Below are 12736 nucleotides of genomic sequence, written 5' to 3' on the forward strand. Positions count from 1 at the left end.
ACTCCAGCATTAATACTGTGGGCTTCTGATTTCTGCCCATCAACTACTACTCTTAAGAGCCTATCAGAGAGAAATGATTTGATGATAGAGAATATTTCCAGTTATACCGTAGCTGGAAATCTTGTGAAGTAGGCCTTTATGCCAAACCTTATCAAAGGCCTTAGATATGTCAAAAGCAATAGCCCTAGAAATGAAGCCTTTGTCGAGAGATTCGCTAATCCCATGAGATATAACCGTTAGCACATCTGCTGTAGATCTAGCAGAATGGAAACTATATTGCGTGTCGCAAAGAAGGTTATTTCTGCTGAGGTGGTTGACTACTTCTCTATTTATTGTGGATTCCAGCAACTTACTCATGACACACAGGAGACTTATTGGTCTGTACTAAGAGGGAGATGACTTATCACCTGAATTCTTAAATACAGGGCATACTCATGAGGTTTTCCAGGGTGTTGGGAAGCACTTCTCCTTAAGGCAACACTTAAACAGTTTGGTAAGTATGAGGGCATGTTCTGGTTCTAATTTTTTTTAACACTATAATTGGAATACCGTCAGGACCAGTTGCTTTACTGGAGTCAAGGTCCTTATTAGCTTGGCGACCTCATGCACAGATATTTGTATGTTGCATAGCGTGTTGTCTGTTATAGGAGGGAATAAGGGGAGTTGATGGCCTTCGTCGCATAGGGTAGAATTTGCCGCAAAGTTCTTGGCAAATAGTTTGACCTTGTCAGATGCTGTCGAGATGACCTCTGGTCCATTGATAATGGTTGGGATATAACGTACGTTTCGGTTCAGGATCCTATTTGCTATTTGCCAGAATTGGTGGGAACCAAGCCGCTGCTCAGCTACTTTGGATTTAACGGATTGAGCATATAGTTCTCTTGCATTTTTTATTATTCTTTTACAGTTGTTGCTGGCGGTCCTGAAAGCAGCTTTAGTTTCACTGCATCTATTACATTGGTAGCTATGGAAAAAGTGATTTCTGTGTGCGATGGCAGCAGCACATTCAGGGGAGAATCATGGCTGGCTGTTGGGTTTTTGTTGGAGTTATTTGGATGGTATAAATTGGTCTATGCCTACAAGTAACCATTCGGTCAGGTCTGATACTATAGAGGACACATCCTTTTTAAACATGGAATGGAGAGGTAGATCAGATATGAATGTACAGAAGCTATTCTAGTGCAGAACGGAACATGAGCATAACTCAGGGGAAGTGGATAGAAAAAGGTCTAGAAGGCTTGCGTACTGACCGGTAGTATCGAGCACACGGGTGGGCTCGCGAACAATCTGAGTGAAGTCATAGACAATGGCAAAATCATGACAGAACCTCCCCTCATCATCAGTCTTATTTGAGGAGGTCAGCCATTCCACATTATGGACATTGAAGTCACCGCAAATGTGAATGTTAGCCAAGGGATGAGCAGACAGGATGTGGTCAATTTTCTCTGATATACTCTTAAAGACAGTAACTCCGCTGTTGTGGGGGTGATGGAGAGCAAATATAAATGCGGTGGTGTAAGCAAGTGCAACCCAGAAGCAAATACAAGGTAGATTAGGGTCTTCTCTTGAGATATCCCTGCCACACGGAAAGCCATCTTTAATGTAGGCACTTATTCCATGCCCGTGGCGATCTTGAGGGTCAGATTTAGATGTTAAGTTAGAGTATCCATTGATTATGAACTCATCTAGGGAGGTTGTCGGCCCTATTCCAGTTTCGCTTAGAAAGAATATGTCCGGTTTCGTCTCCTGTAATTGGGTTTCAACCTCTGGAAGGTTAGAACGTAGACCCCTGATGTTGGAAGGAAACATGATAGTAGGGGTTTACTTTGAAGGATGGGGTTCTAGGATTATTCGTGTTTTCTTTTTGGAGATATTTCACGTTGAGGATTTAGGGATTTGTGGAACAGGTCAGCATACTTGTTTAGAGCAGAACAGAGAGGGAAAGTAAGAGAGGAAAGACGGGAAATTTTTTTTGTAGCACATGATAAGGTAAAGCCATAACAATTACCCACTAGTATGGCATCGAGAGGCCCCACCAGAGACTACTGCATGGTCCAGAATCCATTCACCAAATGGCAATACAGCAGCCCCAGTACTTTGCACCTGCTGATAGGACAGCCTCCTTAGTGGTTATTCCAAGGTTCGGGTCCCTGTCTATCAGGCGGTTAACGTCAGCCCAGATGAGAACGTTTACCTCCAGCACCCTTACTAGTGACATGGCCGCAAGCATTAGAAATGAGGACTGAGGGACAAAACAGGAGAAGCGAAAGTTACTAGAGCTGCCGATAACACATCCACTGCATTATCTACTCTCCATAAAAAAATAGTAAGATGGACTTATTTATATCTACTTAGTATAAGTCCTTTGCCCATTCCCAGTTTAAAATAGAATTTGAAGATAGTCTCCCCTTCCATATTAATCCGTGGAAGTTTTTTTTTTTTTTTTTTTTTTTTTGCTTAAGTAATGTTAAGATGTTTCGAGTTTTTAGTAAGACTGCAATAAGAGAACAAAGATAAATAAATAATATATATAAATAATATATATATATATATAAATAATATATATATATATATATAAATAATATATATATATATATATATATATATATATATTAATACACAAATATAGGGAAAATTATGACAAAACACATTTCAACAGTTATGGATGAAGAGTTTAACTTAGCTCTGAAGGCACCGACCCTTTCTTCCGGATCGTTCTGGTACTTAAAGGGTATGGTGGGTGTGGATTGGTGGGGGCTAAATGCTTTTAACTATTTTTATTTTATTTTATTTTTTATTTTTTATTTTTTTTGCTTTAGGTACCTCGCGATAGAACCTTCGAGATTCACCTTATAATTACATTCCAAGAATGCTCCTTGTGAAGTCGGCTTATGTTTTTAGATTGGGGGATCTTATTTAAAGACTGGTTTAGGGTAATATTTGAAAAAAAAAAAGTTTAAAACACGAGTAAAAAAACATAAGCAATGTTAAGGTGTTTCAATTCTTAGTAAGACTACAATAAGAGAACAAAGATAAATAATATATATATATATATATATTTAATACACAAATATAATATATATATATATATATATATATATATATATATATATATATATATAAAGTGAGAGAAAGCTAGAGAGGAAGAGAGATGGAGAAACGAATTTAGAAAAAGCAACATCAAACATTCCGATTTCGAGTCGTTGAATACTCTCCAAAAGTGTACTATGAATACCTGCCGACATTGCATTTGCAGGCACTTTCTTTTCTTCCCTTCTTGTGTTAATTGTCGGTTGCCTTGAGGTAAGCGTACGAAGTCACGGGGCTTTGTGATTGGGTTCGAATCACCTTACTATCAGTAATAACCAATTCCTACACTGATGTTTGTGTAAGCACGAAACACTAATGTTATGTAACGGGGTGCATATTGAGACAACATATCAGAGAGTATATCAGGGACGTATATATCGGAGTACGAGACATTTATGTGACATGTTTACAAATGGAGAAGACAACGTTGTTTGTATAACGGCGTAAACGGCGCCGACGGTGGTGATTATTCTATTTCTGTTTGTTATTAATACGCACTGGGAGAGACATTTATACTGTCTTTTAACTCATTAGAGGGGAGATATTTCTTTATGATAATGATGGTGGGGACACATAATACTTGAATGGAGTTATACAAAGTTCATTCACAAATGATAGATAAAACATTTAACATTCTTTGTTAAAATGAAGACACGAAGAAAAACAGTTTACAAATATAAATTTTATTTTACCAGCTGATTGATTGATGAATCAGGAATTCAAGCTCTTACGATTACATGGTCTCATCTTCCCCATTTCATCTCCAAACTCCCAGTCTGACCGACACGGCTCTCTCTGTGGCCCCTTCTCTGGCTCTCTGGTCCTCTGGCTCTCTGGGTCTGCCTCCAACTGACTCGAACCCATCTCAATATATTGGAAATTACTTTTCCTTATGATATCAAAACCTGGCCAACAATGTTATTCCTTCACGTGTTCAAATTACACGTGCCTTAATCACGTTTGGTAACAAAGAAATTCCTAAATTAATTATTTCATTTATAACCTATTTATTTCAAGATTATTTCTAAATTGTATTGTGCATTCTTTTAATGTCCAGATATTTCTAAAACAATGAACAATAGCTACATTCCTCAATTGAATTATTATTTCCTCTTTTTAACTCTTGCCTACTATCTAGTTTGTTCTTTTACTTACTGGGATTTACCCCTATTTACATAACACTGGTGTTTATAGGTAAAAGATGATTGTTAATATTTAATTGAAAAGTATTGTATTTCTATATATTCGTATATATCTCTCTATATATATATGCATATATATAAATATATATAAATCTCTTTATCATATATATGTATATATATATACATATATATATATACAAGATAATAAAACAAATATATATATATATACAAGATAATAGAACAAAGATTTATATATATATGTGTGTGTGTGTGTGTGTGTGTGTGTGTGTAATTTTGTGCTGTATTTTTGTGGAGTAGACTCAGCATGGAAAATACTTGCTGAGTAAGTAGAGATAATAGTGATGAAGCCATCTCCATGGATTGTTAATCAACTAAAGTCAAGTTTCCTCAGTTATGTACAACCCTAACAACATCTCAGGAAGGTACCATATTGCAGCTGTGGGCCATTTGTGAATATAGCAGAATAATACATCAAGGAGTATAATGGATAAAACTCTTTCTGGTAAGAATAATCAGTGACCGACAGCCGTCTTGTCACTTGGATTTCTCAGACTATCCCTTATGCTTTGTGCTTTACTGGGTATAATCAGCACCAGGATCTTCTGCTGCTGCTGCTGCTGCTACTACCACTACTACTACTACTACTACTACTACTACTTAAACTAATTTGCCTAGTATAAAAAAGGAGAGGCTACATTGCTTCTACATAAATATATTCAGAAGGAGGCTAGCAATGGAAGAGACCGGGATGGTGAAGTGACGTAACGTATGCAAAAAAAAAAAATTAAAAAAAATTAAAAAACAGAAACACAAAAGGCCGCATTCAAATTACAAATCTTCGGATACAAATTTATTTTTTCAAATTTTTAACATAAAAAATCAGTCCTGAACATGTATACGTTGTTCCGTTCTACGGATTGTTTCCTTTCTGAAAAAGTTTGTTTCCTTTATGAGAAAGATATGTTTCTCGAAAACATCAAAGACATTTCAGCATCCCTATTATATTAAACAGTAAGCTCATATTTACTTATTTGTAAAAAATTTTAGGAAAATAAATAAATATACAAAGACATGATGCAAATACTGCCTTCATTTGTCTGTTTTATTTCACACATTGTTAGCAACCTTCTTACATACTTACACACAGACACACCTCTCTCTCTCTCTCTATATATATATATATATATATATATATATATATATGTGTATGAATAAAAAATCAATACGAAAAATACCTAAATGTTTATCTTTTCTGTATTTATTTCCTGTGTGTTGCCGTGTAGGAATACAATATATATATATATATATATATATATATATATATATATATATATATATATATAATTTAAAGGAGATTAGAATAATAGTCTAAAGAGCTAAGTGTATTTTAATGTAACAGTGAAATTACTAGTTTAATTAAAATACAGGAAATGCTCGTTGTAATTTAGATATATAATAAGCTCGATAGTTAAATGTCCTAGAGCTAATTCAATATTAAGTAAAGTGATTTTCAATTTGAAAATTTAAAAAAATTTGTTAAATTTAAAAATCAAATTTTAATTAAGTTAAAAATCAGTTTCATAAGAAGGAATAACAACAAAGTCAATTATCTGTACGATCGTTTCGGAAATCCGTGCTTTTTATTTGTGGTATACATGAAGTTATGTAGAATAATTATATATAGTTTTTTTGGTAAGCACGGTCTCCTCATCAGCAAATTTAGGAGGATTTTTATTGAATTTAAAAGACACCATAAATAAACCTAGCATTAAAAGTAAGGCAGATGAATCTGAAAAAATTGAAATAAAAGGTTTGGATTTAAAATTTATAAGAAAATTAATATAGGTTATAGATAGAAATGAGTAGAAAAAATATATATTTTTGAATTCACATAATAAATTTGATTTAAAAATATATAGAGATAGTTACCTTTTAGTTTTTCTTTTTTTGAAATCAGGAACTGTGTTTAAAGTAGTCATTTAGATGTTTGCTATAGCTTTTTATTTTATTGAATGATGAATTTTAAAAGGGTGACGCTCGTGCAGTAAATTGTTTCCATTAGCGTATTTTGATTTAAAGACGCTACAGTTAATATATATAGAGAGAGTATTTATTTTGCAAGTTTTTAAGGGGAGATAATTGTCATGTATTATTGACTTTATTTATTATTTGATTTACGGGTCTAGGGGAGGTAATTGGTCTAACTTAATTTATTTAAAAAAAAAAATTGTAATCTATTTTTACGAATGAGTAATTTTTAATGATTTAAGGTGGTTTATATTTATTAAATTTAAACCAACGTTTATGATGTCAGAAGCTCGTGTCTTGAATTTACTAGTTTGGTTGTATTTTTTATGTCTTCATATTTTAAAATTTTTAGGGTTTCTTTTGTACATAGTGGACAAAATTTATCTCCTGGTTTATATGATTTGCAAGTCTCAATTATTTGCCATTTTAAGTTGAAAGAAATATTGCTATTTTTCAGTTGCCAAATATAGTTGGATAGAGTAGTTTGGTTTGATAGAGAGTTATTTTTAAAAGAATGTTTGTGCGTTGAAATTCTATGTTTTATTGGGCCAGATGTGGAACCAATATATATTACCTCTTTTTTTTTTTTTTTTTTTTACACAGTGATCACCACTTATCAAGGCCCGGAAGCCACTCAGGGATAAGGGTTATTGTAAGTACATCACGTTAGTGAGGAGATTTTATGAAGTGTTTAATTAGGGGGGCGGTTCATTAGGAATTTGTTAACATTAGACTTGAAGACATCCAAGTTGTAGTCCGGAGGGAAGCAGGCAGACGGAACAGAGTTCCACAGGCGTGCAGTTCTAAGAAAGAAGCTTTGCTCATGAAATCCGCGTTTTGATTTAGGCACAGATATAGAGTGGGGGAAATTTTTCACAGTGGATTCAGCTAGACGGGTGTTTTTCGTGAAAGATTGGCGAGGGGGGACCAGGGATTGGAGTTCAGACGAGCACCTGCCATGAAAATAACGATAAAACAAGGATAGGCTCGCAACGTCTCTTCTGTGGGAGAGGGGTTGCAGGGTAGAGAAAAGGGCATCCCCCACTAAACCACGAAGTCTATTTTGTACTCTGTCAAGGCATGATAGGCTGTTTTTGGCAGCTCCTGCCCAGATATGGCAACAGTATTCCATCCTTGGCCGTACTTGGCTTTTATATAGATAGAGAATTGCATCAGTAGTGAGATATCTTCTGGAGCGGTAGAAGGATCCCACCATCTTTCCTGCGACCTTGGCCACAGACTTGATGTACGTGTTCCATTTCAGATCAGGAGTAAAGGTCAAACCCAGAAGCTTGTCAAAACATGGGGCCTCACCCAGACGAGAGCCATCCATCACAGTTGATGCCAGCTGGGGATCAGAGCGTTGATGATGTAAGGATAGGAGTTTGGTTTTGGATGCATTAAAGGTAACTAGCCACATCTTCCCCCACTGAACCACGCGCTCGAGATCAGAGGAGAGAGAATCCGAGAGAACTTCGTCATTTACAGCCTTTGATGTGTTGCCGTAGATGGTCGTGTCATCAGCATAGATGTCAACGAATGATTTAAGTATGTGTTTAGGGAGGTCATTGATGTAGATCAGGAAGAGAGTTGGGCCCAGGCTCTTGATTATTGTGATTATTTTCCGTTAGGTCTATTGTTGGATTATTATGTGGTGGGTTGATTAGTAATTGATCGGTAGATTGATTTAAGTTGGTGTTATTATTTAATCTGGTAGTTGAGTTATGGCTGTTAATAGGTTCATGTAGATTTGGAGTTTTTGATACTGTGCAGCTATAGATAACATTTTTAATTTTACATGAGCCTTGTAGGGGACATATATTTTTTCTTCTACAGTTACAGTCCGATGTATTTTGTATAGTTGTATTTTGTAGTTTATTAATTTTCTTATTATTAGAGCTAATTATTTTTTGATGAAGGTTAGGCATAGTAGAGTAAGAGACTTTAATTGTGTTCTTATTGAAAGTTTTATTATATCTATGGGGGGCTTTAAAGTTCTTATCTAATATTTTAAAAAATTCTCCGGCTATGTTTGTTTCTAGGTTTTTGGAATACGAGGGGTTGAACCATAGGATCTCCTTGTGTCTATTCTTACGTTTATCGGTTTTAGTTTGCTGTTTATTTGCATTATTATCTAATATTTATAGTTTGGTTTTATCTTTTTTTGTCTCTTGGTTATTTTTCTTAACTCGTATACGGGAAGACATTACCATATTATATGTTATTACGCTCTTAATAGGTTTATTTTTTATGCAGTTTATGTTTCCATCATTTTCATTTATGAATTTAATTTGTGAATTATATCCAGAGTTTTTAAGGGCTTCATTATAGTATTTTAATGGGATCGACGGACTCAACTCAGGTCACTGATCTAGTTGGCCTTTTCCTTTTAAATGAATATATTATATAATTATTTTCGACAGAAAGGGAGCAACGTGGAAAAAAAAAACGTTGCTCCCTTTCTGTCGAAAATAATTATCAAAGAAAACAACTTAGACACCGGTTAAACGCGAAAAAAAAAAAAAAAAAAAAATTCGTAATTTCACTTAATTTTATTTTTATTTTACTTATTTACTGTATTTTATCATTATCTATTTTTAGACTCCATTTTATCACCTCCTATTCTTATTTTTAGATACCATCTTTTAAGTTACTGCGCTATTTTATCCCAATTCAATTATTTCTAATTTAAAAAAAAACAAAAAAAAAACGATTCTTTCGTAATCTCGTGTCATTTTATTTATTTAATCTATCACCGCTATATTTCCAAACACAATTTTTAATCTCTACGATATTTTATCTTTTAGACGTAATCCACTACACTAGTTTACTCTAATTAGTTCTTCTCTCATAAAATGTATATACATGTATATATGACATCTAATTTACATAAGGAAAACACGCTGCTCTCCCCCATCATTATATATAGCCCCAATCCTCCGACTCTCTCGTCAATGACCATCCCTCTTGAAGAAGTCCGCATAAATCGGGCGAAACGTTGAGTATCCAGGTCCTTCCACCTCCATTTTATTTCATATCGTCGGATTTAATCCAGCTCAACAATCATATATATATATATATATATATATATATATATATATAAATTTGTGTGTTATATAAGCTTAGATATATATATATATATATATATATATATATATATATATATATAAATTTGTGTGTTATATAAGCTTAGAACTACATTGGTAGGGTCGGTTTCAAATTCAACAAATACGAACTACACATGATCGCCCTTTATGGACTCTACTCAGTTTCCATGATGGTATGTTGCTTATGAAAATGAACACTTGTGCGTTGTGTGGTTTCTTAGCCATATTGAAATATTCTGTCTTATTTGTATAGTTTGAAATTTTTCTTGGTATATTTTACGATTACATGCATTATGGATAAATGAAAAAAAACTCTTTCTAGAAATATGAAATTATGTGGATGTTACGATGAACTACGATCGACTATTGTTCTCGTTGTACGCAGGATAAATCATTAAGCAAAAATAAAAATAAAACTAAAATTAAAAAATAGAAAAATAGAAATAAAAATAAAAAAAGAAATATTGGCACACAAAAAAAACAACAGGAAAAAACATCGACCTGTTCTAAGTTTCTCTTTAAATACATACGCCTTAAATAAGTTTCCAGACTTTTTTGTACAGGAATTAAAAATTGTCATCGGCTCTTGAAAATTCAGTATATTATTGCTATACATCTTATAAGATGACTGAGCAATCATTATGATTTCAGGTTCAAATGAACAGCTACAGCAGTAATTGGAATACACCCTAATAAAGCCTGATTGTCACAGCTGGTGAATTTCAAAAATACAGTCTGGACGTGAGGACACGTTAGAAGAACAATATACAATAAAATTCTGTTTGAAACTTGAACAAATGCCATAGAAACGAATGAATGCTTCCAACTGCTTTAAGACCATCTTGCATGAATGGTATAAGAAAGTCCAAGTAGGAGGGACTCTGCGAAGGATAATGAGACGTGTGAAAGGAGTAAGAAAGTCAAAACAGAGTTGATTGGCCAAATAAAGAATTTCATGGATAAGAACTATGTGTGTATATAAGAACTATGTGAGTTTATAAGAACTATGTGTGTCTATAGAGACAAAATGTGCACAGTTTGATGTCAGTGTGGGAATTGTATGCACAATTATTTGTGAGGAACTGAAGATGCGGAACATTGCACAAAGTTTGCCCCAAGGGTGCTCCATTCTTGTCACAAACTATTTGACCAAGATGAGCATCATGACAGTTCCTCACCCTCCCTATAATCCAACCCTGTGACTTTTGGTTATTCCCTAAGCTCAAGGAAAGCCTTAGAGACCGTCGTTATGGGACAATTGAGGAGATGAAAGAGGCTGTGACGAGAGTCATTGACATGCTCACACAAGACTTCCATGGGGCCTTTCAGAAGTTGTTGGAAAAGTTCAAGTGTAATGCAGTCGGGGGAGATTACTTCGAAGGAGACTATAGTTTCATGTGTGTATAATCAATAAACATGCCCATACGAAAAAGTCTGGAAACTTATAGAAGGCACCTTGTACATATATAAAGTTGATGAATCTACGTGATTTTTGGAATATAAAATTTTAGTTTCGTCCCGGATACGTTCAACATACAGATCTTTTTTTTTTTTGATGTAAGGGGGATTGTGACTAATAACTGCTTCTTTCTTTCTTTCTTTTTTGTCTATTTATTATCTCCTGGTTCTCTTTTAATTCTTATGTTTTTCTATCTTTCTCTCGATCATTTGTGCCGTATCATCCATCCACATTCTCCTCTGTGTCATTCCTTTCTTTTCTTTCGAAAATTTAAGCACTTTAATTTAATTTGACCAACACTAGGGTTCAAATTTAAGTTATACTATAAAATAAAACAATCGCCTTCTTTAATTCTTACCTCATAAACCGGACGGACATTTTTGACTAAGTCAATAATTACAAGATGGCTGCCTGTTGAACGATAATGAATTATACCGTAAATTAATAAGTGCATTGATGAAAAAGAAGAACATGAAAGTTTTGTCTTATGAATCATTCATTATAATTAGAAAAATTAGAAAAATGCCTTCAGTGAGTTATTTCATTCAATTCTTATTTCTAATTAATAATCAAGGGTTTAACATCGTTTCAGACCTTACATTGTACGCACCTCGTTTTTATATTTTTAATTAAAAACAATAAAAAAAATGATTAAAAAATGACAGAATAAAATCAATTAAAAAAAAACGTTTTCATAATAAGGCCTTTAATTATCTAGTGTAAGTCAATTACATTTGAAGAATAAAAAAATGCCAGTGCGATTGTGTGGAATGTGGATACTTATTTGTTCTTCTCAATCGAAACGTTTCACCGACAAAAACAGAATTCATAATGAAAATATTAAGGTGATAAACAGAGCAACTAGTGATAAGAAAAAACGTGTTGTTTTATCTTAGATTCTCATATTGCAACAATTCAATGGAAACAATATTTTCTATTCATATAACAATTATTATTTCAGGCTATTCTTCTCGTGTTGGATATATATATATATATATATATATATATATATATATATATATATATATATATATATATATATTCAATTTAGAACAGAATTGGTAATTGTATAGGAATCGGGAAAAATATTGGAATCGTCCCGTCACTAATATATATAAAGTGATAGAGAAATAAAAATGAACAATCCGAGTTGTGTTCATCAACGTTTCGTCTTTATTTCTAGACTTCTCGAAATAAAAGCGAAACGTTGATGAACACAATTCGGTTTGTTCCTTTTTCTTTCTTTCTTTCTTTCTTTCTTTCTTTCTCTCTCTCTCTCTCTCTATATATATATATATATATATATATATATATATATATATATTAGTAATGGGACGATTCCAATATTTTTCCCGATTCCGATACAATTACCAATTCTGTTCTTCATTCCCGATTCCGATAAAATCGGATTCTACCTTTTTAAGCGATTATGTGTACACCCTGAAAACTTGGCATAAAAAAACAACAAATTAACAAAAACAGCAATTTTGGGATTTAGAACGAGGGATCTATTTTGCATATAAATTTGATGTAAAATCATACCCTACTTCAGGATCATTCGAACACATTAGAGATATTAACACGTTTTATTTTTTATGGAAAAACAAATCATGTTTTTATGGAGTGCATGGGTTAAACTTTTTATATGATTAGATAACAACCTTGTTACACGAATTTAGGGTTAGTGATAAAAAATTGGTTTATTGCTCTAAAACTCTAAAATAATTCGGAAATTTATATATAATGTACATATGAAAGTGATCCTCTTTTTCTAAATTCTAAAGTACCTGTTTTCTTTCTTCATTTACCTAAGTTAGTCAAAATTTTAACATGTAATCGCCTAAAAAAGTGAATTATTAATTTTTGGGGATTGGATGTGGAGTGCGTGT

This window comes from Euprymna scolopes, chromosome 10 (assembly GCF_053919585.1).
Source record: "Euprymna scolopes isolate OS-2025 chromosome 10, ASM5391958v1, whole genome shotgun sequence".
Lineage (NCBI taxonomy): Eukaryota > Metazoa > Mollusca > Cephalopoda > Sepiida > Sepiolidae > Euprymna > Euprymna scolopes.